This window comes from Octodon degus, unplaced genomic scaffold (genome assembly GCF_000260255.1).
Source record: "Octodon degus isolate 3935 unplaced genomic scaffold, OctDeg1.0 scaffold00101, whole genome shotgun sequence".
In the NCBI taxonomy this organism is placed as follows: Eukaryota; Metazoa; Chordata; class Mammalia; order Rodentia; family Octodontidae; genus Octodon; species Octodon degus.
In genome coordinates this window covers 5,359,172-5,382,963 of record NW_004524677.1, presented here as the reverse complement: position 1 = coordinate 5,382,963, position 23,792 = coordinate 5,359,172, and the positions used below count along the sequence as shown (strand labels likewise).

The window sequence follows — 23,792 nt, the reverse complement described above, 5'->3', positions numbered from 1 at the left end:
TATATATGATATATCAGATAAGCATTAATTGTAATGAGGGAACTTCAATATCCCACTGTCACAAAGAGATCAACTAGCAAAAAAAATAAAAATAAAAAATCAATGAAAAAATACCAGAGCTGAACCATACCTCTGAACAAATGTGACTGAACAGCAATCTACAAGGCTTCACACTCTGCAGCAACATGTAACTTTCTTCTCAGCACAAGAGACCATCTGTGCTGACCACAGACCACACAAAAGCTCACAACATGCTTGAGATTATCACATGCATATTATCAGATCACAGTGCAATGAAGTTGGAAATCACTGGCAAAAGAAATCATGAAAACAATATACACATAGAAATTAAATAATACCCTCTTGAACAATAAACTGGTCACAGATGAAATTAAAGAACAAATTGGACAATGTCTATAATTAAATGATAATGCCAATATGACATACCCAAATTTATGGGATATAATTAAAGCAATCTTAGAGGGAAATTTGTAGCAATATATTCTCACATCAGAAAAACAGAGCAAGCTCAAATAAACATTCTAATGTCAAACTTCAAGGTTCTAGAAAAAGAAGAGCAAGTTAAGTCCGCAGCTCCTATGAGGAAGGAAATTATAAAGATCAGAGCAGAAATTAATACAATTGAGACTAAGGAAGCAATACAAAGAACCAATGAATCAGAGTTCATTTTTTGAAAGAGTAAATAAAATAAACCCTTAGCCCTTAGCCAATCTTGAAAGAAAGAAAGAAAGAAAGAAAGAAAGAAAGAAAGAGAGAGAGAGAGAGAGAGAGAGAGAAAGAAAGAAAGAAAGAAAGAAAACAAACAAGCCAGCCAGACAGACAGACACACAGAACCACTGACCCACCCAAATCCACACAATTGGGAATGAAAGGTACGAAATCACAATGGACTCTGCAGAAATCCAGAAAATCAGCAGCAGCACCTATTCTGAAAACCTATACTCTAACAAGACAGAAGAAACGAACAGATTCATAGAGAACAAATGGGCAGATTCATAGATACATGTGAATTACCACAGGTGAGTTAAGAAGATACAAAAATTCTAAATAATTCAATACCGGCCACTGTCATTGAAGTAATAAGAAAATTACCAATAAAGAAAAGCCAAAGTCCTGACAGACTCACTTGAGTTGTACAAGAACTTTAAATAAGATCTAATGCCACTACTCCTCAGACATTTTAACAAAACTGAAAGTCATTCCTAGAAGCAATATAGTTATTAACAAAGTCCTTCCTGGAAGCAAGTATTACCCTGATACACTGTTACCTAGAAAGAGCCAACCAAACAGAGAACTATAAGCCAGTCTACTTAATGAACCTTAGATACACAGATACAAAATCCTCAATAAGATGCTGGTGAATAGAATGCAGCAAATCATAAGATAATACAGCATGACCAGGTAGGATTCATGCCAAGGATGGAGGGATGGTTTAACATGCAATATATCACATTAACAGAACTAAGGACAGAAACCACATCACCATCTCAATAGATGCAGAAAAAGCATCTGACAAAGTCCAACTCCATTTATGATGAAAACCCTACAGAAAATGGGAATCAATGTTCTTTATCTCAATCTGAGAAAAGCCATCTATGACAAACCAGCAGCCAACATCATACTAAACAGTCAACAATGCAAAGATTTTATTCCAAAATCAGGAACAATACAAGGATGCCATCATCACCACTCCTGGTCACTATAGTTTTCGAAAAATCAGCCAGAGTAATTAGACAAGAGAAATAAGTAAAAAGAGTAAGGATGGGAAAGGATGAAGTTAAATTATCATTAGTTGCAGATAACAGTACACTCTACATGGAAGACACCAGAAACATACACCCAAAGATTCCTACATTTAATAACCAAATTCCGTAGTGTAGCTGGATATTAAGTCAACAGTCATGAATCAATAGCATTCTTCTACTCACTGAGACAGCAATCAGGGAAACAAAACTGTCACAATAGTATCAAGAAAAATATTTTGGAAATGATCTAAGAAAGGATGTGAAAGACTTACACATTGAAAGCTACAGTACCATGAAAAAGGGGATCGAAGAGAGCATCAGAAAATGGAAAGATATTCCCAGAAGAACTAATATAGTGAAAAATGGTCATTCTTCCAAAACTGTTATGTATATTTGATGCATATTCTCATCAAAATACCAATATTATAACTCACAGCCCTAGAGAAAACAAACCTAAAATTCATATGGAAGAGAAGAGACCTAGAATAACAAAATCAAGGAACCCTTCTCCATTGTTGGGTGGGAGTGGAATTTGGTTACAACCATTATGAAAATCAATATGTAGAGACCTCAAAATCCTAAAACTAAAGGTTTACTTCGACACACCTGTGCCCTTTCTAGGTATCTTCCCAAAAGAGTTAACAGCATCATACCACAGTGACATAAGCACACCCATCCTTATAGCAGCACAATTTATGGTAGCTAAATCTTGAAAACAGTCCATATGCCCATCAATAGAGGAGTGAAGAAAAAACACGGTATTTATATATAATGGAGTATTACTCAGCCACAGAACAATAAAGCTGAATCATTTTTAGGTAAATGGATTTACTTCAAAACCATAATATTAAATGAAATAAATCAGACACAAGTTTAAATATTATACAGTTTCCCTTGTATAAGGTAACAAGGAGCAAAATGGAGGACATATCAGGAAGTAGGAAGAACAAGAACACATTCAAATGGGAAGGGGAACAAGAGAAGGGGAGGGGGAGAGGAAGGGAAAGGTGATTTTAAAAAAGAAAAGGGAAAAATGGAAACAAAGCTTTTGTAAATGGGGAGAGGACAAAAAGTTAAAGGTAGGAAAGAGACATGGGAAAAAAGGAAATTAAGACATACTACATATCATACAAATTCCCTATGATGAATGTGATCATTATGTATGGCAAATATATACAAATAAAAACTTTTTAAGAATAGAAATTTTGTGCAAGGATAGAGGAATTACCCTAAAATAGGAGGAAATCTCCTTGAGGTAAGAATGAAAGTAGCAGGAAACTGTAGATACCATGAAGAATGGAGTGAAAGAAGTTTAAGAATTCATTTTCTTCATCTTCACCTCTCTCATGAAGTTATAACCTGCTCCCTGATATTAAACCCTAGCACTGATTATGAGAACATACCCTTATTATTCAGCTCTTGAAAAAAAACAAGAAACTCAAGACAGACAAGGAAACTAAAGAAGACTACTGGGAACTACAGGGACAGCTACTAAGTCGATGCTTATATTTTTAAGTACTCTGATCTACCTCATATTTATTTCTGAAGGCAAGCTTATTAACATAAACAGAAATGACAAATTTTTAAAAGTTAATTACTTGCAATCTGTGCTGTTTTAAGATATACATTTTGTGCTAAGATTATAGCTCAGCAATTTAGCATTTAACTAATACTTAACAGTATTAGCAAGATCCTTGGCTGAATCCCAAGCACCACTGCATATATGTACAGATCTTCTGATCTTCATATAAATTCAATTAGCTTTGAAATAGAATGATAGCCTGCACCAAATAAATAAATAAATAAATAAATAAAATAAAATAGGATACGATAAGGAGTTGCAGCAGCCACAATAGAGTTTAATACTTTTTTGACCTCAGAATGAAGCAAAAACCATAAAAGGCATTTCAATGTGCATTCCCACATTCACAGGAAAATTATGCCTTCCCCACTTTCCAAAGAGCTGACACAGAAATAAAATGTTCACTCTATGCCCAACCGAAGGGATGCTGAAGTTCAGGTTGCACGAGGACAGTGTAAAGGTCAGTAGCTCGGCAAAGTAGTCCAGGTTTACAGGAAGAAGTATGTCATGTACGCTGAACGGGTGCAGCGGGAAAGGCAAAGGCAAATGGCACAACTGTCCACGTGGGCATTCACCCCAGTGAGGTGGTGATCACCAGGCTAAAACTGGACAAAGACCGCAAAAAGATCATGGAACGGAAAGCCAAGTCTTGCCAAGTAGGAAAGGAAAAGGGCAAATACAAGGAAGAAATGATTGCGAAGATGCAGGAATAAAGTCCTCCTCTGTGCAACTTTTAATTAAGAACTGCTAAAACGAAAATAAAGTAAAATAGAATGACAAATTATGTGGTGGCCTGTAATCCTAACACTTGGGGGTTGAGGCAGAGAATTCAAGGCCAGCTTGGGCTACACAGTGAGTTTAAGACCACCCTGAGCTACAAATTGAGACTCTGCTTCAAAAAAGAAAAAAAACAAACAAAAATAAAACCCACAAAACCTGAATAGACCACAGGGAAACCACATAAGAACTTTTAATGAGGGAGAATTTTATACTTTTGTTTGTTTGTTTTGATGTGCTTTGGTTCTTTTCAGACAGGGTCTCAATGTAGGTCAGGCTAGCATTGAACTCACTATGCAGCCCAGGTTGGCCTGTAACTCCCAGAACTCCTAGCAATCCTCCTGCCTCTGCCTCCTGAGTGCTGGTATTACAGTTGTGCACCACCCACATCCATGCATCCCCTATCACCCTTAAATGCATCTTCAACCTACTCAGGACCTTGGGACCTTAATCAAAAGGTATTAGATTTACTAGGTCCCCAAGTCTAAGGAGGAAAGAGAAAACTCTATGGATGATAGAAAAACAAATACCCCTGTATTTATAGTCGCATGATGCTACTAGGTTTAGCGACTCAGTACATCTACTACTGAAGCATCTATGAGTTTTGTTAATTAAAAATTACAATTTGGGGCCAGGGAGATGGCTCAGTGGAATAAGCACTTCCCTGGCAAGTACAAGGGCCTGAGTTCAATCCCCGGTTCAAAAAAAAAAAAAAAAACATATATTATAAAATTTGAATTTTTCTAATTAAGGTCCTCATATACCATAAGAGGTCTGAATCATGGCATGCCCAAGTCATAAACAGGCAGATTGAACAGGGCAGACCTGAGCAGTATCATGGCATGGGATACCTCATGCCTGGAACGTGAATTCAGCTTCTTTTTTTAAAATAAGCAGATTATGGGATTTAAGGCAAAAATCAGTTGAATAAAGCAATACTCATAATTCTTCAAAGAAATTTGCTGATTTTTTAATAAAATGAATTTCAAAGAAATGTCTCAAGAATTAGTTTTTCATAGGCATGTATTAGTAAAAAGAAGCTTGAAACATGCTATTAATAATAATATTTCTGGTGGATCAAGGAGTGAGGCAAGGACAATGCAAAAGGCAAGAGCAGCTTAAAAGTAAACCTACGCGTATTCAACTGTACGCATCCCCACCACAACTGTGAATGGAGTGACAATTTAAGGAAGTCTTTTTACATTCCCCATTGGGATTTTGGTGCAGAAAAACTAATGAGAAGTAAAATGGTGAGACTCTTAAAACTGAATTACTCTCTAAAAAGAAAACTAGCTGTAAATACTCTAAATTATTCAGGGAACTGTGGCTTTATTCTTCACAGATGGCCAGCTGAGTTTCAGAACATTAGCAGTCAAGTCAACCGAGAGAACCAGTTTTCAGGGTTGCTGTAACTGATTTCAAGACCAAACAGACTATTACTTATTTACTTTTTCATTTTATGTATTTGGTACAGGGTCTCATTACGCAGCTCAGACTAGTAGTGATCTTCCTGTTTTCAGCCTCCCCAGTGCTGGGATTATAGGAGTGCGTCACCACACCCAGAGTCTGTTGCTGACTCAACATGCCCAGGGTCCAGGGATCGAACCCTGGTCCCTGCACTTGCCAAAGCAGACGCTTAATCCGGTGAGCTGTCTTGCCAACCCTTGCCTATTATTTAATATACTGTTACTGTCCTGCAATGGGTAATTGAAGAGTTACTTTAAGTGGTACTAAATTCTTCAGATTACACCAAATAAACCTCAAAACTCACAGGTAGTTATTTTTCCAATGGAAAAAAGCTCATTGTAAATAAGAGCATAGATTTCTACAGACAATTATAAATTATAGATTAATTATAGATATAAAATTCTGATGCTATAAAATCATCTATAAACATGTTCACTCACTAACGTGAGTGCACAAACATGTATTTCCGTTCTCTGCTGCAGGCCAGGGAGAAATAACACACCAGGATACCAAAAGTCAATTTCTAAAACCATTTTCCAAAAAAAGGAATAAAGACTCTTTAGAAAAATGGCTTTCTAGGTCCAGGGCAGTTCTTACACTACATGAAGCTGCTGCACATTGTCATACCAGAGAGTTTATAAAACGAAAAAGTATTCAAAAAGACCAAAAACAAAACAGTAATATCAACAGCAAAATCTTATAATGATGAGGACCATCAAGGGAACACAGAAACTACAAGTTTCCAACATCCAAAGCTAGAACAGTTTGAGCAAGAAAATCAAATACTATGGGATTATAACACAAAGTCTAAACATTCAGGAATCAACATTGATATAAACAAATGATTAAATAAATTGATGAATGGGGGAGAAAAGACAAATCTACCTTATAGAAAGACTTCCAAAAAGATGGTACATGTACTCCACACTTAGGTAAGTAGAACATAGACCCTCCTCATGTCACTTGTCTGCTCCAACTGTGCACTTCACAGGGACTCTCTGTAAAGAACAGCACACCAGGAAAGAGGAAGAAAGACTGACTTCACAGTGGACACACTTGACAAGCTACAAGACACGGGCTCAAGGTGAACATCAACAGTTCTAAGTCACACAGCCAGGGTGCTGCATGGAATGGTACCTTATCTTTATGGTCTTCCACCCAAAACACAGTACCATCCAGTCCAATCACGAGAAAAACATCCCATCAAGCCCAATTGTAGGCTAACAGTCTACAGTTGCCTGGTGAGTAGTCTTCTCTGTTAACAGCTCTGTCAAACAGTCAAAGTCATATAGAGAGAACACTCGAAGACTAAAGGGGAAATGATATCCTGGATGAGATTTTGTGAAGGCAAAAGGACATGAAGGGAAAATGAAGTAATAAGTTACATACAAATTTTAATTAATAACATGTCAATACTGGTTCATTAATTATAACATATGTACCATACTAATGAAATAAGTGCAACAGCATGGGGTATACAGAAATCTCTGCCGTATCCTCACAATAATTTATTTATGGGGGGGTACAGGGTTTGGAAATCAGGACCTCGTGCTTGCCAGGCAGGCACTGCACCACTGAGCTATATCCCTGGCCCCCCTCACAATAATGTAGAAATCCCATCAATTTAGAAATTTAGAGAGCCAGGGAGATAGGTCAGTGGCATAAGCCCTGGCCTGGCAAGCACAAGATCCCAAGTTTGATCCCCAGTATGATGATGGAGGATGGGGAAAGGGGAGGGGGGAAGAGGGTGAGGAGAGGGAAGAGGAGGGAAGAGGAGGAGGAAGAGGAGCAGGAGGAAAAGAATAATTTTAATGAGTCAATATTTAGGTGTCATATACAACGTTAAGCTCTATGAATTCATAAGCAAAAAAGAAAATGAGATGCCCTTACCTTATGAAGTTTGTAGGCCACCACTATGGGACTATATAATGCTATCATTTTTTTAAAATTTTATTTATTTGTGTGTGTGTGTGTGTGTGTGTGTGTGTGTGTGTATGTGGCCAGCTCAGTCCACCAGGGGGCGGGGCTGGCTGGCATGTGGTGCTGGGGGATTGAACTGCGGTCCCTTTGATTTGCTAAGCTTGTTCTAAGTAGGTGCTTTAGACCACTGAGCCATCTCACCAGCCCCAGTGCTATCATTTTAATCTGGGAGGTCAAGAGTATTCATTCCCTAAGGAACTAATACTTTAGGTGTGGCAGGAAGGATAATGAACTAACAAGTCAAGTGGAAGTGAAGAATAAGACAGAGAAAGCAAGTGCAAACACAGCACAAAGCAAGGCAGCCATGAGACTAAAGGCCCACGTGACAGGACTATGCACTGTTAAGGACCTTTATTTTCACTCTCTGAAGCAAAGGAAAGCCACAAAAGGATGGGGGGCGGGAACAGTATCAATGAGACCTGTGTCTTCAGGACGGATAACGGGTTAGGGAAGGGTCAGAAGACTAGTAAGCAAACAAGAATGGAAGTTCCTGCAGAAGATTCTGGCAAGATGATGGCAATAAACTGAAGTGGTATTGGAAACAAAAACAGTGTCAAGGAAAAATCAGGAAGTAGATTAATAAAACTTGCTGACAAATTTGATGTATCAGGGAAAGGAATGTAAAGTTCACTCCTACTTTTTTTGAATTTTATAATGAAAATATAATGGTATCATTCACTGAAAAAAAGGGCAGACCAATATTTTGGGGATCTGAAGGGGAAGAATGGGAAATCAGTTTAGTTTTGGATATCCTGGATTTGAGATACCCAAGAGAGGGTGTCAACTAGTGAGCAAGACAGACAGAGGAGAGAGAAAGCATTCATGCCCCTGGAAAAGCTGTCATCTTTTATCCTAGAAAAGCAGCTAGCTATAATCCTCAAGCAGCCAAGAAAAACATTAGCCTTAGACTTTGACCATCTGGATTTAGTTAAGTAGCTAAGAGACAGAACATGACAATAATACCCTCAGCTAAAACAAAAACTGCTGGGCACCTTAGGCAACACAAAGATTTTTTACGTCTTGGCTTAATAATAAGTCACCAAACAAATATCATCGTAAAGATTTAGAACAGGTGGCAAATATTGAAAATGTTCTAAGTCTGGACTGTCCCATAAAGTAGCCACCAGCCACAAGAGGCTCCTGAACACTGAAATGTGGGTAGCACAACTGGAGAGTTTCATTTGTTATTTTATTCCTACTAACTCAGCCACACGTAGCTAGTGGCCATGCTATTCCAGAGAACAAGTTCAGAGTTTCTTTATATATTTCATCTGATCCTCAAATACTACTTTTCAAATTAACTGTGAGGGGGTAGAGTGGATAGAAGATCGAGTAGAAGGAACTCATTCTATCTGCTTATTATATTATTTGAATTTTTATTTCAATAGAATACTTTTCAAAGCAATTAAGTGCTAGTATTCAATTATTTCCCCAATCTTGTATACTTGTTAATCTGAGCAACAGATTCGAAGATCAAAAGGCAACACAACAACCACTGTTAATTTGCTATTCCTGTTTTGAAAATATGTAACATACGCATTGTTGTATGTTACTGTTTATGTCTTTCTCTATTTGTTTTTGCTTTTTACTCTTCAAAGTAAAAATACAGTACAAAAAAGTTAGAAAATAAAAGAAAATAAAAAATCACTTGTAAGTCTATCATTAAGAAACTTAGCAAGGCATAGTGGCACATGCCAATAATTCCAGCACTTAGGAAGCTGAGGCAGGAAGATTGCCACAGGTTCAAAGCAAGCCTGGGCAACTTCGTGAGTTCAAGGACAGCCTGAACTGCCTGGTAAGGCCATCTCAAAAAAAGAAAAACAATCTAGGGCTGGGGATGAAGCTCACATGCTTGGTCTGTGGAAGGTCCTGGGTTCATTCTGGACAAAGGAGGAAGCAAGGAAGCAGGAGGGAAATAAGGGAGGAAGGGCTACATGAAGAGGATTTACCTTTTAGCCTTTTTGTTAGAAGGCTATGTATGGCTGGGAATATAACAGTGGCATAAGCACCTGCCTGGCAAGCACAAGGTCCTAAGTTCAATCCCTGGTACCAGAAAAAGGGGAATATATGTAGGTCCAAGATACTTTGAGTTTTATACCTCTCTCCTAATTCATGTCTACCCAATATCCCAGAAACCCTACTAGATTGACGCTGTCGCAAGAACTTTACTTCAAAATTGCAGAAGATACTTAATAGTCTCCTTGCCCATTCCCCCACTACCACTCACTGCCACTACTCACACACTTCAACTCAAACCTGATCTCCACGCAGTGTCTTGCAATCAGTCACTACGGTGAAAGCAGGTAAGACCTGGAGTTGGTCAGGCAATCTTGACTATGAGTCCTATGGTTCTTTCCTTCTGTTGTTTTCTGAGCTGGTTTCTTCATTTGTTAATAAAATACAGGGCTAACACATAATCTATAAAATAATGCCTAGCAAAAGAAGTAATCAATGAAGGACAACTATTAAGAGGATTGTATGCCTCTGGCATATGCCAAAAATCACACTGAAACAAAAAAAGGATCCAGCCATGCCAGAGATGGAAAGCCACAGCCAGAACCCCCACGATTCCAGCCAGGGCTTGAATTCTTGATCCATTTAACCATATAACTTTGTATGATACATTTTACATAAGTCTTAATTTCTTCATTTCTTGTACAGTAATGTTATTACTCTGCTTATATGGCCAAAGTAAAAATAAAGAATATATGTGAAATGTTTTATAAGTTATTACACCCTAAATATAGTGGTAAAGGGTAACATTTTCTTCTCTAGGGCAAAGCTTTCCCACCACTGTGCCGAGAATGGATTAAAGATGTGCTGAACTACTAACCCACCTCACTGACCTGTGTTCAGGGAACTGGGGTCCTAGCTACAGTCTGTGACACAAACAGAATCACTTGTTTGTGTGATTAGAGTAAGTTTGGCAACCGCGCTTTAGAATACAGTCTCATGCAAGGTGAAAAGGGAGGTGGGCCGCAGACTCTTGCTTGGAATGAGTGTAGGCCACCTGCCCACTGCAGCTTTTGGGATTCTGCTCCCAAGCCTGAATATCAAGGTGCTGCTAAGCCAAAAGTGAAACAAAGAAGGTACCAAAGACAATACTACACTTTTCCAAAAGGTCTCAGCCATGAACAGATTTGTAATTACCTTCAGAGCTCTACAGATTCTTTCTGGTAACAATTTTTTTCTTTCAAGAGAGGGTCTGATGTTTTTCAAATACAGGTATTGTGCCCTGGGAATGTAACTCAGAGGTACACTACCTGCTCAGCACTGTGATCCCCAGCACCACCATCAAAGGAAGAACAAAACAAACCCAAATCACTCACATTTAGATTTAGATTCTAGTAACTACGGTGAAGTGAGAGAGCCAGGCAAGAGCTCTGGATTTCTACGTCTCGCTAGGAATTAACAGGAGTACCAGATATAGATTTCAAAGCAGAACGTTTGCTCAGAAGTATTCACTTGAATAAGCATGTCTGTTAAGGGGGAAAAAAGTATTTCAATACAGGTCACATACTGTTTTATAAGAATCTCCTACTAACAGAAACAAGCAATACTTACCTACACCCATCTTAAGATAAAGGTTTGCAAGATATGAAGGACTGGAAAATAGAAAAGAAATAAAGGAAAGAGAAAAGTGCACAGAGAGCCAGAGAGAGCAGAAGAGAGAATACTGTACAGCTGAGAATCTATAAGAGCTACTAAGTGGCTATCAGAACTGCCTAATGCTAGTAGAAATCAGGAATACCGAGATAACTTCCAGATCCTTTTGGGTTTTTTAAAAAAATGTTTATTGGTATATTTGAGGCATACATTCATCATAGGGAATGTGTTCCTGTACATGATTTAACTTGATTCTTTTTCCCCCTTCCCCTACCCTCCCTTCAACACTTCCCCTCATTTACAAAGCTGTTTCCATTTCATCCTTTTATTTTTCTCTTTTCCAACCTTCCTTCCTCCTCCCCCCTACCTCATTCTCTTTCTCATTTGAACATTTTCTTTCCTATTTCACGACATCTACAATCCAATTTGGTCCTTACTTACACTTTTGGTTTCTCACACCAGAGAAATAATTCAATATTTACACATGTGCCTGATTTATTTCACTTAAAGATATGGTCTCAAGGTATATCCAGGGCCGGGGAGATACCTCAGTAGAATAAGTGCTTGCCTGGCAAGCACAGGGTCCTGAGTTCAATCCCCAGTACTGCCAAAAAAAAGGTACGTCAATGTACCTAGAAATGTCTCAAGTTTATCCTTCTTTATGGCTCAGTAGTACTCCATCACAGTTTTATAAAACATATCTTTATTCATGTATTGGTTGATGGCCGTTTGAGCTGTTTCCAAGATTTAGCTACTACAAACTACAAACTAGGGTGTTAGAAACATGAGTATGCATATACTGATGTGGTCTGATGCTTCCAATTCTTTCAGGAAGATACCAAGAAGGGAAATGGGTGGGTCACACAGAATCTCTAATTTTAATTTTTTTGAGGAATCTCTTCACTGATTTCAATGGTTGCACCAATCTACACTCCTACCAACAGTGGAGAAGAGTTCCTCTTCCCCCACAGCCCCTCCAGCACTTGTTATTGATTGCTTTCCTTGGTAACAGCCATTCTTCCTGAAAGATGGAATCTCAGCACTGTTTTAATTTACACCTCTGAAATACAATGTTGACCATTTTTTCATATACTGATTTGCCTTTTCTATTACTTCTTCTGAGAAGTGTGTATTCATTTCAGATGTTCATTTTTAGACTGGGTCTTCAAATTTGGGAGATTTTTTTTTTTTAAGTTCTTTATATATTCTAGGTATCAGTCCTTTGTCTGAGAGCTGGCAAAAATTTTGCCCATGCTGTGAGTTGTCTCTTCACTCTGCAGGTTCTTTTGCTGTGCAAAAGCTTTTTAGTAAGATTTCTGTCATTATCTTCCACAGTATGTGGAACAACTCATCTTCTAATCTGACAAATCCTGAGCTTTTACCCATAGCTACCTTACCTTAAGTTCCCTGTTAAATTTACTTCTTCCACCCCATCATTCTGACAGTTATGCTTCCAGATTCCTATGCCAAGATTATTCTTCTAACATTTATGTTCATATTTGCCACTCATATCACACACACACACACACACACACACACACAATCTTCATCTCCATAAGAAAAAAACCTTAATTACTGCTACTGCAGGCTGTAGAGGACCTCCAAATTTTCTTCTTCTTATCATAGTTTTCAGTATGACATTTAACTAGATGTTCATCCACTGAAAAATAACACAGGAGACTTTCACCTAATGTCTCATAGAAAATATTTACTGCCTACTAAGGAAAAAAATGGAGTACAACAGAAGCTGCGCTATGGTTTGTATCTAAGATATCTCCAAACCGGGGGGCCTGGCCCTAGCTCAGGCCTTTAAGTGGCTGCTTCCACAAAGCTGTCAGCCTCAGGTTGCTGGAGTTCAAACCTCCCACCTCTCCAGCTGGCCAAAAGTGCCCTGAAGGCATTCGAGGAACCAAAAAAAAAAAAAAAACCCCTAAGATGTCTCCAAACCATCTTGAGTTCAGAGGTGGTACTTTGGGAAGGTGACAGGCTCATGGGGACGCCCTGTTCATCAACGGCGGAGTGCAGAGATGTGTTGAGGGCAATCTCGGGTTGAGGGACAGGATCTGGAAGGGAATTCTAACCCTGGCTCAGCCCTTCCCCCGCTGCTTCCTCACCACCACAGCAGAAGCAGTCTTCCTCTACCCTGTGTGCTTTCACCATGATGTTTCAGCCTGGGAGCCACTGCCCATGGACTGAACTCAGCAAAACAGTGATGCCCAGTCAACTTCTCCTCCCTTAACCCGTGCATGTCAGAAATTCTGTCCTGGCAACCAGAAAATGTCCAATAAAAGCTGCATACAATAAGCCAGAGACAAACACCTGGGATCAAATCCTAGTTCCACCAGGGTAAGTATGAGCATATTATTTTAACTTCAGTTAGTTACTAAATTTCAGCCTTCATCTATAAAGCTGTGGGTGCTGGTCAATACCTAAGGTTTCCAGGACTGTCAGATGGGATATTCATGAAAGTATGAGCAAAGAGTATGCAAAATAAAGAAACGTCATTAAGGTGCTAAATAAAATTTGACTTCAGAATTTAAAAAAAATCTAGCAGAACTTATTCTTTACAAAATTATGTTAAATACTTCCCTAAAAAAGGATGTTACAACAGAGCGGAAATTACTTTGTGAGCAGAAAAAAACCTGGTTACTTCAGAAACGTTATGATGGGCTGTACAGATCTCTTCATGTTCTAAAATTGCACAAAACCTTCAAATCTTTAGAACGTCAGCCTTCAAATAAATAACAAACACTGTACAACAAAATCAGCAAGCAAGTATGTGACCTACAAGCTTGAAAAGACTTTTACGGGGCCGGCCAGATAGCTCAACAGACTAAAAGGCCTGCTTAGGCAGGCACAGCGACAGACCAGGGACTTGATCACCTGTGTGTAGCCCGCCGTGCTGGGCCAGGAAGGGCTGTCCCATGCCAGCTCCACCCCTGGGGCACATTGAGACGTGAATGAGACTCGCCATGGTGGCATACACCTGTAATCCCTGAGCTTGGAAGGCTGAAAACAAGAGGATTACTATGAGTCCTATCTGTGTAGTAAGACCCTGTACTAGATACATTAAAAAATAATAACAATTTAAGACTCTTATTTACAAGAAAGAAGTAACCATTAAAATATTTAATACAGAACGGAGAAAGGGAATGTTGAAATAAAGCTTAAGGATCATACCACTGATGTTCTTACTTGCGATTTCTAACAAAACCAAAATAGATGGTTCAATTGAAAAACAAAAAAATGAAAGTCAAGTACAGCCAGAACTTAAATTTTCTATTCTGAGCTGTACCTAGTGGATTGGTGACACTTATTATGTATTAAGTAATGACATACACCTCATTTTACAAACCTTCACGATTGCCAGAGCACTGGCCACAAACAGACAACCCTAAAAAGAAACCTCAAAACCACAAATCACAAACTAAGTGAGCTGACACTGTCACTTCCTTCAGCATGTCTAGGAAGGAATTTAGAAATACTCAAGTATTGAAGTTAAAGATTTCAACAGCAAGTTATAATCCTTGCACTCTACTGTTCCTGGTGCCCAAACAAGCCACTTTTGCAAAAAGAACTGCTCCCCCCTCCACCCAAAAAAATTTTCATGAACTTCAACTAGGCACTAAGAAGCAGTTTTTAATCTACTTGGACACTGTACATCTCTTTTAATAATGTGACTTTTTAAAAAAATCAAAAAGGTCATTCTCCTTTGAGAAAAAAATGCACTCAAAAGCTGCATATAATTTCAGGGGCGAGAATGAAGACCTTTAAAAATCACTGAGATGAGACTTAGACCTTATACCTCAACTCACAGCCCAGGATTAAGGCAAATATAACCCAAGGAAAAATAATTTATCAATCTGAAAAGGAATCACATAACTGAAGTAGATATTTTAATCCCGAAATAAAGTAAGATTAAAAATATGTTCTGTTTCCCCAAATACGAAGTATTACGGGGGGGGGCGGTTTGATCATATTGGGCAAGGAAAACAAAACCAAACAAACAAAAAAACAGGTCAAACGAAGAAAAGTATACGTAGCCTACAATGCACTCCCTTTGAGCAGTAAGGAAATGGCTAATGCCTGCAGCCTCGAACAGAGGGTGCTGGACCCTGTAGCCAATCGGGTGCACCTTTCTAAGTCAACGTAGTTACACGGCAAACGCGCACACACCCTTGCAGGTGACAGAACACGTAGAAGAAAACTGCAATTCTTCCCTTTTTTCCTTATCAAACATGAGCTGAGTAAACATGCTTTAAACTAGAAGAAAATAGTGGAGGGCACAGGACAGGATTCCTAAACAGGGTGGCAACACGATCTACGGGAAGAGGAAGACGCAAATTTTTTAAGACCAAGAGGTTCAAGAGGAAGATGAAAACAAAGTAAAGGAAGCAGTAATAAAAGGGGAAAATGTAGCGTCTGAAAACTGTTTGCTAAAAACGCCCAACTCTCTCCCTTTCCTAGACACGTAGGCAGTAGTAACCTGGCAAAGAGTTGCGAACCACAACTCACAGCTACAAACTCCAGCGTTCCTTGGACGTCCTCACAGGCAGCCAGGCTCGGGACATTTCCTGGGCAAGGCTCCTCCGGCTCCACCGCGGGAGCAACACCTCGGAGGGCCGATCACGCCTCCCGCCCCTCGCAGCGGGAGAGAGGAAGTGGGGGGACGCAGCGAGGAGCGACAGGAGGGCTGCACCCAAACCCGAAGGTGGCAGGTTCCGACACTTGGTCACGTTTCTGGACCCAGCAGCCTCTTCCGACCGACTCCATGCAAAGCCGGGGGTGCCGCCCCGAAGGGCCGGTCCAGTCCCTTTTCTCGGCAGTTTCTGGGGCACCCTCGAGAGCCAGGAGGAATGCAGGGGCGGAAACCGCAGGCCGAATCCTGGGGCAGACCTGGCACACCCCGGGACGGAGAGTTCAGCAGGTCCGGAGCTGCGAGGCACAGGCGACGCGCCCGCCCCACCACCGCAGCCCAGCCGCCCCGCTGCGGGCCGCTCCGCCCTCACCTGTCCGCGGGGACCCGGCAGCTCCCGAACCGAGGGTGAGCCCTGCCGCCGCTCTCTGGAATCGCCCCGCCCCGGCGAGCAGTGAGCGGAAATGCAAGCCAGACTTTTTCTTTCTTCTCCCCCACGCACCTCGGAGCCTAGGGGCGGGGAGCAACGACAGCTGTCACACGCTCGCTCCGAGCAACAGGCGGGACCCCTCGGACCCGCGACCTTTCAACCCGGCCTCCCGAACCAGCCACCTAGAGCAGGGAAGCCGGAAGTGAGGAGACCGGAAGTAGCGCTGTCCTCAGCCCCGGCCGGCCGCCTCTCTCTCCCGAAGCCGGCCGCCGCCGTCTCGATGGTGCCGGCCAGCCTCCCTCCCCCCGCCCCCTGCTCCCTCCGCCCTCTCCCGGGGCTGGCCCCGCCCCCCCGCTGCGGCCCTGGCAACACATCCGGGACTCCACCGGCGCGGTTGCCCGGGTAGCTCTCCGGTTGCCCGCGAGTGGTGGAGCGTGGCGAGCGCTCAGCTCCCGAGGCGCCGCGGCCGGAGCAGGGAGCCTCGAACGGGGCGCGCCGGCCTCGAGTGGCCGGGGTTTCCGGGAGCCCTCAGCGCCGCTTTTTGCTCGCACACCCCCGCCTCACGCGTTAGGCGTGCCCCCAACAGACGGCGCGCCGGCGCCGGGAGGGCGGAGGTGCACGCAGCTCCCCGCCGCGCTGCCTCAGAAGAGCTGCTGCAGGACAGCGCGAAGGTTACTCAGCTCGGGCGGGTGGGGCGGGAGGGCACGCGGGCTGGAGCGGGGTTGCGGCGCCCGCCCGCCGGGCGCCCCGGGTTCCCGCGCCCCCGGCCGCCGCGGCCCGCCGCCCCTCCCGCGCCCGCCGCCTCGGCTGCTGGGAGCGCCTTTTCGTGATCTTTTGCTGCTGTCTCCCGTGCGGACAGCAGATCACGCCTGTTTTTCTTTTCTGTTCCTCCTTTTCCGCAGGACTGAGCTCTGCTTTCCTTGATTGCTCCATACTTTTTAAGTAGATCGTCGCCCTGTCGCCCTGTCTGCGGAAACCACCGAACAATCCCTTCTAACAGCCCTTCCTAGTTTCCTAAGTCGAGGTCGCCACCTGCTCTTCGGGTGCACCTCGCGTCCCTGCACCGAGTGGAGGGAGAGCGACTCCGCCAGACGCTTCTGATGCTCATTACACGTTACTTACTATAGTTGATTCCTCCCCACCCATCACCTTTTAAACTGATAGTTTTCCTTTGACAGCCTCGGCTGGTCGCTTTAAATCTCATGTCGCTTGCAGAAAAGCAAAGGGAAGCTGCCCTCAGAGCAGGATTGATCTTTCTTTGCCCAGTACTGGTCTCCTACCTTTGTTACATTAGCTGACAAGACTACGCAGAGCTCTGCCTATACCCATCTTCGGGGAGTTTCAGTGTAGTGAAATCTGCCTGTGCAGATATCGTCCCCAGATTCCTGAATTCTGTGACACTGCAGATATTTCAAATGTGATTAACAGTTTTGTCTGAGATCTCCAGGATTCCACTTCTTAGAAAAACAGTACTCGAATTCCTCAAGCATAAATCTAGTCTTAAAGGACTCTTCCTTATATTAAATGGCTCTATCTTTACTAAAGAAATGAACAAATACATGTGCCAACTAGTTCAAACTGTAACTGCGGTTCTGTAGCTTACTGTGGACCTGGTCAAAGCCGTCCTCTTGGTGTGGAGCCTTTACTCCGCTCCATCTAGAGTATTTACTGCTCTTACTGGCCAGAAACAGAACTACAGAATTTGTGGCTAAGTAGAGGTACGACTCCCAGGGCTTCCAAAGGGTGACTTACATAGTAGCGCTCAGCTGTGCTTGAACCAGGGAGGCATGACTACCTACCTGGGGCTGGCTGGTCCATTAAGGAGCCTTCCCTGCCCTCTCCAGATTCTTAACCTTATTAAGGCTAGTCTATTAGCCTGCTAAAGGTGTTTCTTATATTAGAAGGATGAACGCTTGCTTTGGAGATTTGCCCTTAGCTGGATAGTTTCCTTGGCAGCTGCTGTTGGTTTTTAATAAAGGCACATGGAGTTACTGAGAAGTAATGCTACTTTTCCCCTGGTGAGATGACTTAATTTGTCAGATATTCTTCATACAGTCTCACCTCTCTACAGTGAAATGAGATTCTGGTACTGTTCATAATTGTTTCTCATTTATTCTTCTCATCTTATGCTGTGCAGAGAATCCATCCATGACTTCTGCCTGCAAAGGAAATTAGAATTTGGGCCGGTCATAAGAAAACACTAGTAGCTACTTCAGTTAACAACAGAATATTGTTAAATTCTATATATCTTTAGGCATAAAGGAAGCAGCAGCCTGTGTTCTTTGGATTTGAGGAAATTTTTCACTTTTTAAGTTGGTGCCAGAAATCAAATCCAGGGAATTGGAAGTTTTTTCTACTACTAACTGAAAGACTAATTAAAATTAATTAATTTTGTGGCCTCAGGGATTGAACACAGGGCCTTTGGGCTGAGTTCTGTCCCCAGCCCTTTCTTTTTATTTTGAGATAGTGTCTCACTAAGTCACTTAGTTGCCAAGGCTATGCTTGAGCTTGCAACCCTTGTGCCTCAGCTGCCTGGCGTGCTAGGATTATAGAATTTATTTTAAGCCTAACCCTGTTTAGATGGAGGCTTACTTTCCTCTCCTTCCTACCTCCCTTTTCCCTGGAGTTTGAGTAATTCTATCTACCTGTTCCATTTAGGAAAAAGATTATCACTTTTCTTCCAGTTGACATTTTTGATTGGAGAGAAAAGGAAAAATGGGAATAGTTATCCTTCCATGTACATTTATGATACCAAGGCCTGGTATGGTAACACATACCTGTAGTCCCAGCACTTGCCTATAATCCCACCACTTGCCTGTAATCCCAGCACTAAGGAGGCTGAAGCAGGATTATTGCAAATTTGAGATAAGCCTGGGCTACAAAGTGAGCTCAAGGCCAGCCTGAACTGCACAGCAGGACCCTGACTCAAAAAGATGACCAAAAAAAAAATTAGGTACCATTTATTCACTGCATTTTGGGAGAGCTCTAGTTGCCTTTTGTTTGTGACCAGGAAGGAAAGGAGACAACAGATTAGAGGATATTATTTTTAATCCTTGCTGAATGAATTAAATGTGCATTCACCCTTTTACCTCTGAGTTAGATATTGAATACTATGCACTACTAATGTTTTCTCAAGAGATACCTAAGTGTGGTGGCACATGCCTGTAATCCCAGCACTCAAGAGGCTGAATCAGGAGGATCACCATAAATTCAAGGCCACTGTGTAATGAGTTCAAGGCCAGCCTGAATTACATAGTGAGACCCTGTCTCCAAAAAAACTGACAAAAGGGGAAAGTTGCTACTTTCACTCTTTGCTGCGGGAATGCTGGCGACTTTTCATGTGCTCTTCGTAGTAGCCATCTTGACATGCTGCTCACGTGATAATTAAGCAGACTACTAGAAGATGCTGAGTAATGATGGAACATTTTGAGAAACCCCCAAATAAGTAGGGGGCATAGTAAAGGTGTACAGTGAGCAACTGGAAGTTCTTAGAACTTTTTTTAAAGTTCAGTAGCATGTACCTTACTAACTTACTGATGTTAAGACTGAGAATCACTTCTTTCTAAAAGCTCTTAGGCATTTATTACAACTTGGGAAAGCCTTTCATGTTATTCTTTTGTTCTTCCATTCAAAAAACTTAACTGGCATTTGGGGCATACAGAGAGAATTCTAATTCCTTATTCTGACACCCAAGGCTTACCAAGGTCTGGTTCTAATTTTTCTTTCCAGTGGTTTAGTCTGTAGTCCACTAAGGGAGTACTCGCTTTTGCATATCTGCAGGAAACGTGCTCATTAGGCAATAAAGATATCAATGTAGACAGGAAGATTTCATTACATGGAATTACCAGTATTTTATAAGCTGCAAACTGTCTGTTTCACTCTGTCATAAGCAGAAGCGGCTTCCTAGCTCTCCTCACCCACAGTGAACTTAACCATCACAGCTGAGCTCTGGTGCCACTTCAGTTGTAAATTCACTCTTTATCCTGCTTGTGAAAATTCATTTTCCAAACCTCTTTGGTCCCACAGCCCCTTCATTTGAGCCCCCATTTTAGTTTGCCTCATAGCACTGTCTGCAAATCTGTCTCCCGTGATATTATGGGGGAGATTCACTTTGGATTCCTTTTGTTTTTTCACAGCACACAGGAACTCCTTGAGTTACAGAAATATGTTGTCTGACGCATACGAGGCAGGTTCCAGAAAATCAGCAACGACTGCTTGTGGGAATGGTATAGGAGGATCTTATGGATGTAGCTGCTACTTGTGGAAGACAAAGAAGGAATGCTTTCTTCCATTTGGAAAGTGGTTGATTCTCTGTGGATGGCGGTAAACTACTGATAAGAGAGTGACTTGCCACCCCTAGAAATTCTGAATAGGAAGTATGCCCGCTTTATGTGGCCTCATACTGGGATTTTTAAAAAAAAAATCTTATAACCTAAAACAAAAAAATTAAAATTATAAAGTTGTTTTAACCAGAATGAACAAAAGTAAAACCCTGAGTTTATTTATCCTTTTCCTACCTTGAGGGAACGTTGCGCATTTGGTCAGTTCTGTTGTGGTCACTTGCCTCTGGCACACAGCACCTGCCACCCACAGTATACAAGAAGAGAGGTTTTAGGCTGCAGTAGGCTGGCTCCAGGAGGAGCAACGCCATGTGTCACAGCAAGCAGAGAGAGCCAGGGCCATGCAGCTGTAAGCCACGTCGGTTTTCATTAACATGCGCGCACACACACACACACACACACACACACACATAACACACAATTTGTCTTTGTCTTCATTTACCTAATTTGTTATTGAGAATCTATAGTTTGCTGGGCCTGAGCAATATAGGAATAATTGTAAGCCTCTACCCTCATGTAATATTCAGCGTTTGCTAGCATGTAGTTTGTATTATGCATTTTCACTTAATTTATCCTGATTTCCTCCTACCAGTCAATGTTGTGTTTCAGTGGCTTCACGGTATCTCAACGTGTAGATAGGTATTCCTTGACTTAACTAATTTTTTGGTGCACATTCAGGTTGTTTTCTATTTTGTCGCTATAATTATCTAACAGTATAAGGGCTGTTCTTGTGTGATGTGCGGAAGTCCAATGTGACCTTCAGTGGCCCTCCTCTTCTGTGCCCTCCCCTGTGATCATGATAAGATGATGCTCTCTGCTTTATGGTATGCTTCATACCAGGAAAGTTTGCAGATGAAATCAAGGTTGCTAATTAGTTGGCTCCGAGTTCATCAGAAGGGGGATGCTCTGAAGGGCCCCTAGCCTCAGACGGGAAGCTCATTCAGTGCGGAGGGTTTTCTCCTGCCAGTGGTAAGGCAGGAAGTCAGATTCAGAGCACGTAAGAGGTTCCCCAGGAGAATTATTCTCTGTTGTAAGCTGAAGAGGGCCACAGATGGGGACCCGGTGGGAACTGAGAGTGATCTCTGCCAACACACGACAAAAATGCCAAGGACCTCATTGCAACAGCAGCAAGGAACTGAGTTCTCCCAGCAGCCTGAATAAACGTAGGAGCAGATTCTTTCCCACGGTGTGCAGGTAACAGCACTGCCCTGACAGCAGGATTTCCCCATTTTGAAGCCCCCCCACCAGGAGCTAGTTGAACCCCCCTGGACTTCTCACCCACAGAAGTGTGAGAGAGTCCGAGGCACTAGTATGTGGTAATTTGTTGCATAGCACTAGAAAATTAGCACATTTCTAAGAAGCTATTTTTACATCTAAAATTATTCTTTTGGGATACAAATCCTAGATAGTCTTTCTGGATAAGGTTGTATATTTTTAAGGGTTTTGTGTCACGTTACTAATTTGCCTTCCATTAGCTTGGTGTGTGCCTCTTAGCCACCTAGGTTCTGGTGCCCAGGCCAGCACCAGACACTGCCATTCTGATAGGCAAAAACAAAAGGTTATCTCATTTCATGAGACGGGGGTCTCTGTATAGCTCAGGCTGGCCTCGAAATTGTAATCCTCCTGCCTCAGCCTCCCAAGTGTTGAGATTAGAAGTGAGCGCCATCATGACTGACATGATATTCCTTTCTTATTACTATTAGGATTGACCATTTTCTTCCAAGTAGAGTTCAAGGGGTAAGTCTTAAGTAGTGAAGCAACAGTTCTTTACTGCTGACATTGGGAGGATTCTGTACCTGCAGTATAGCATTTCTCTGCTAAATTGTTGAAAGGGCAGAGTGGTTGATGAGCTTAGCTGAGGGGATGAATACTTCTGAGAATTAAGAGTTACTGCCATTTTCTCCTGCAAAAATATATGCCAGATATCGTATTGTGGGAGACTGAAGACTATCCGTTTCATTGATTAGGCAGTGTTGGCACTTTACGCTTTTCTAGGGAGAAAAAGTCCAGTTTGTCTTGTTTGGAATTACATATTTGATTATTTTATGAATGTATTGTGTTTTACCCTGTAAAATTATACTTTTCTGGTTTTGAAGGAATACTCTCATTGGAGAGCCAAGATCTTTCTAAATAGAGCTATCTTTTCAGTTTGATCAAGATAACTTATAATTTCTGCTTATACATGGAAATTCAGTAATCTTTGTCTGAAATGTTGGAACCAGAAGGATTTCCTGTTTGAGGGTTTTCTTTTTAAATTTGGATTACTTGCATAGACTTAATAACATGGGCATCCATAATCCATCCATCCATTGAATTTCATATTTTGAATTAGGAATGCTCCACCTGTCTTACATTGTTTTAACCAGGATGGAGTAAGAGTAAATTCAAATTACTTTTTCTATAATCTGAATTTTTGAAATTGTAGAATAAAATAAGATAGAAGGATCAAGGAAAGAGTTGGGAATGCCCTTTTTCTCTTAGACAGTTGTTGTTGGCTAGTCTTTTCTTGAAATTCTGATTTTTCTTATCTCGCTTTCTGAACATTGGTATCTTCGTAATAAGAGCAAGATAGTTTTGATTTTCTTTATTTTAAAATAATTGCAGATTTACAGGAAAGTGTACAGGGAGATCCTATATATGAAGGATTTTTTTCCCCTCCAGTTTCATGGTCTTATTTACCTAGAAAGGCTAGTGCTGTGTGTGTGTGTGTGTGTGTGTGTGTGTAGATGGGAATCAGAAATACTGACTTCACTTGGTGCTAGGAGCATGAAATGCATAACTATGACCAGAGGAAGCCCACCAGCGTGATTCAAAAGTGCCATAAAATAGTGAAAAATATGTGGACTTGATGTTTTAAAGCCTGGATTCTGGACTGTACTCAACCACATAGTAGTTTGATCACTAAAATCCAGTTTTATTTTTCTGATTAGTTATTTGAAATATAGGTAGTAAAGCAATTTGGATACCAAAGCCTTGGGTTATTATTATTAAGACTTTTTTTGTATCACTATTTCTCCTTTACTGGTTTCAATCCCTATGATAAAATCCCCTTTGAGTTGGATAACAGAGGCAGAAAAATTTGGATAGTTTTCTCAAAAAAAGTGTGTGCAAAAAAATGTTCAAAGGGGCCGAGGAGATGGCTCAGTGGAATAAGTGCTTCCCTGGCAATCGCAAGGGCCTGAGTTTAATCCCCAGTTCCGAAAAAAAA

At 41.5% G+C, this 23,792-nt stretch overlaps 2 protein-coding genes across 2 annotated transcripts in view; one reads left to right on the top strand and one right to left on the bottom strand.

Annotated features, from left to right (window-relative positions):
* The window catches only part of Arfip1 (ADP ribosylation factor interacting protein 1), a 122,958-nt gene extending 106,440 nt beyond the window's left edge, over positions 1 to 16,518 (bottom strand). Inside the window, exon 1 of the mRNA XM_012516336.2 lies at positions 16,188 to 16,518. The gene's annotated coding sequence lies outside the window, so the exon portion shown is untranslated. The remainder of the gene's footprint in view (positions 1 to 16,187) is intronic.
* Positions 16,361 to 23,792, top strand: part of Tigd4 (tigger transposable element derived 4) — a 12,580-nt gene continuing 5,148 nt past the window's right edge. The window contains exon 1 of the mRNA XM_023723652.1: positions 16,361 to 16,446. The gene's annotated coding sequence lies outside the window, so the exon portion shown is untranslated. The remainder of the gene's footprint in view (positions 16,447 to 23,792) is intronic.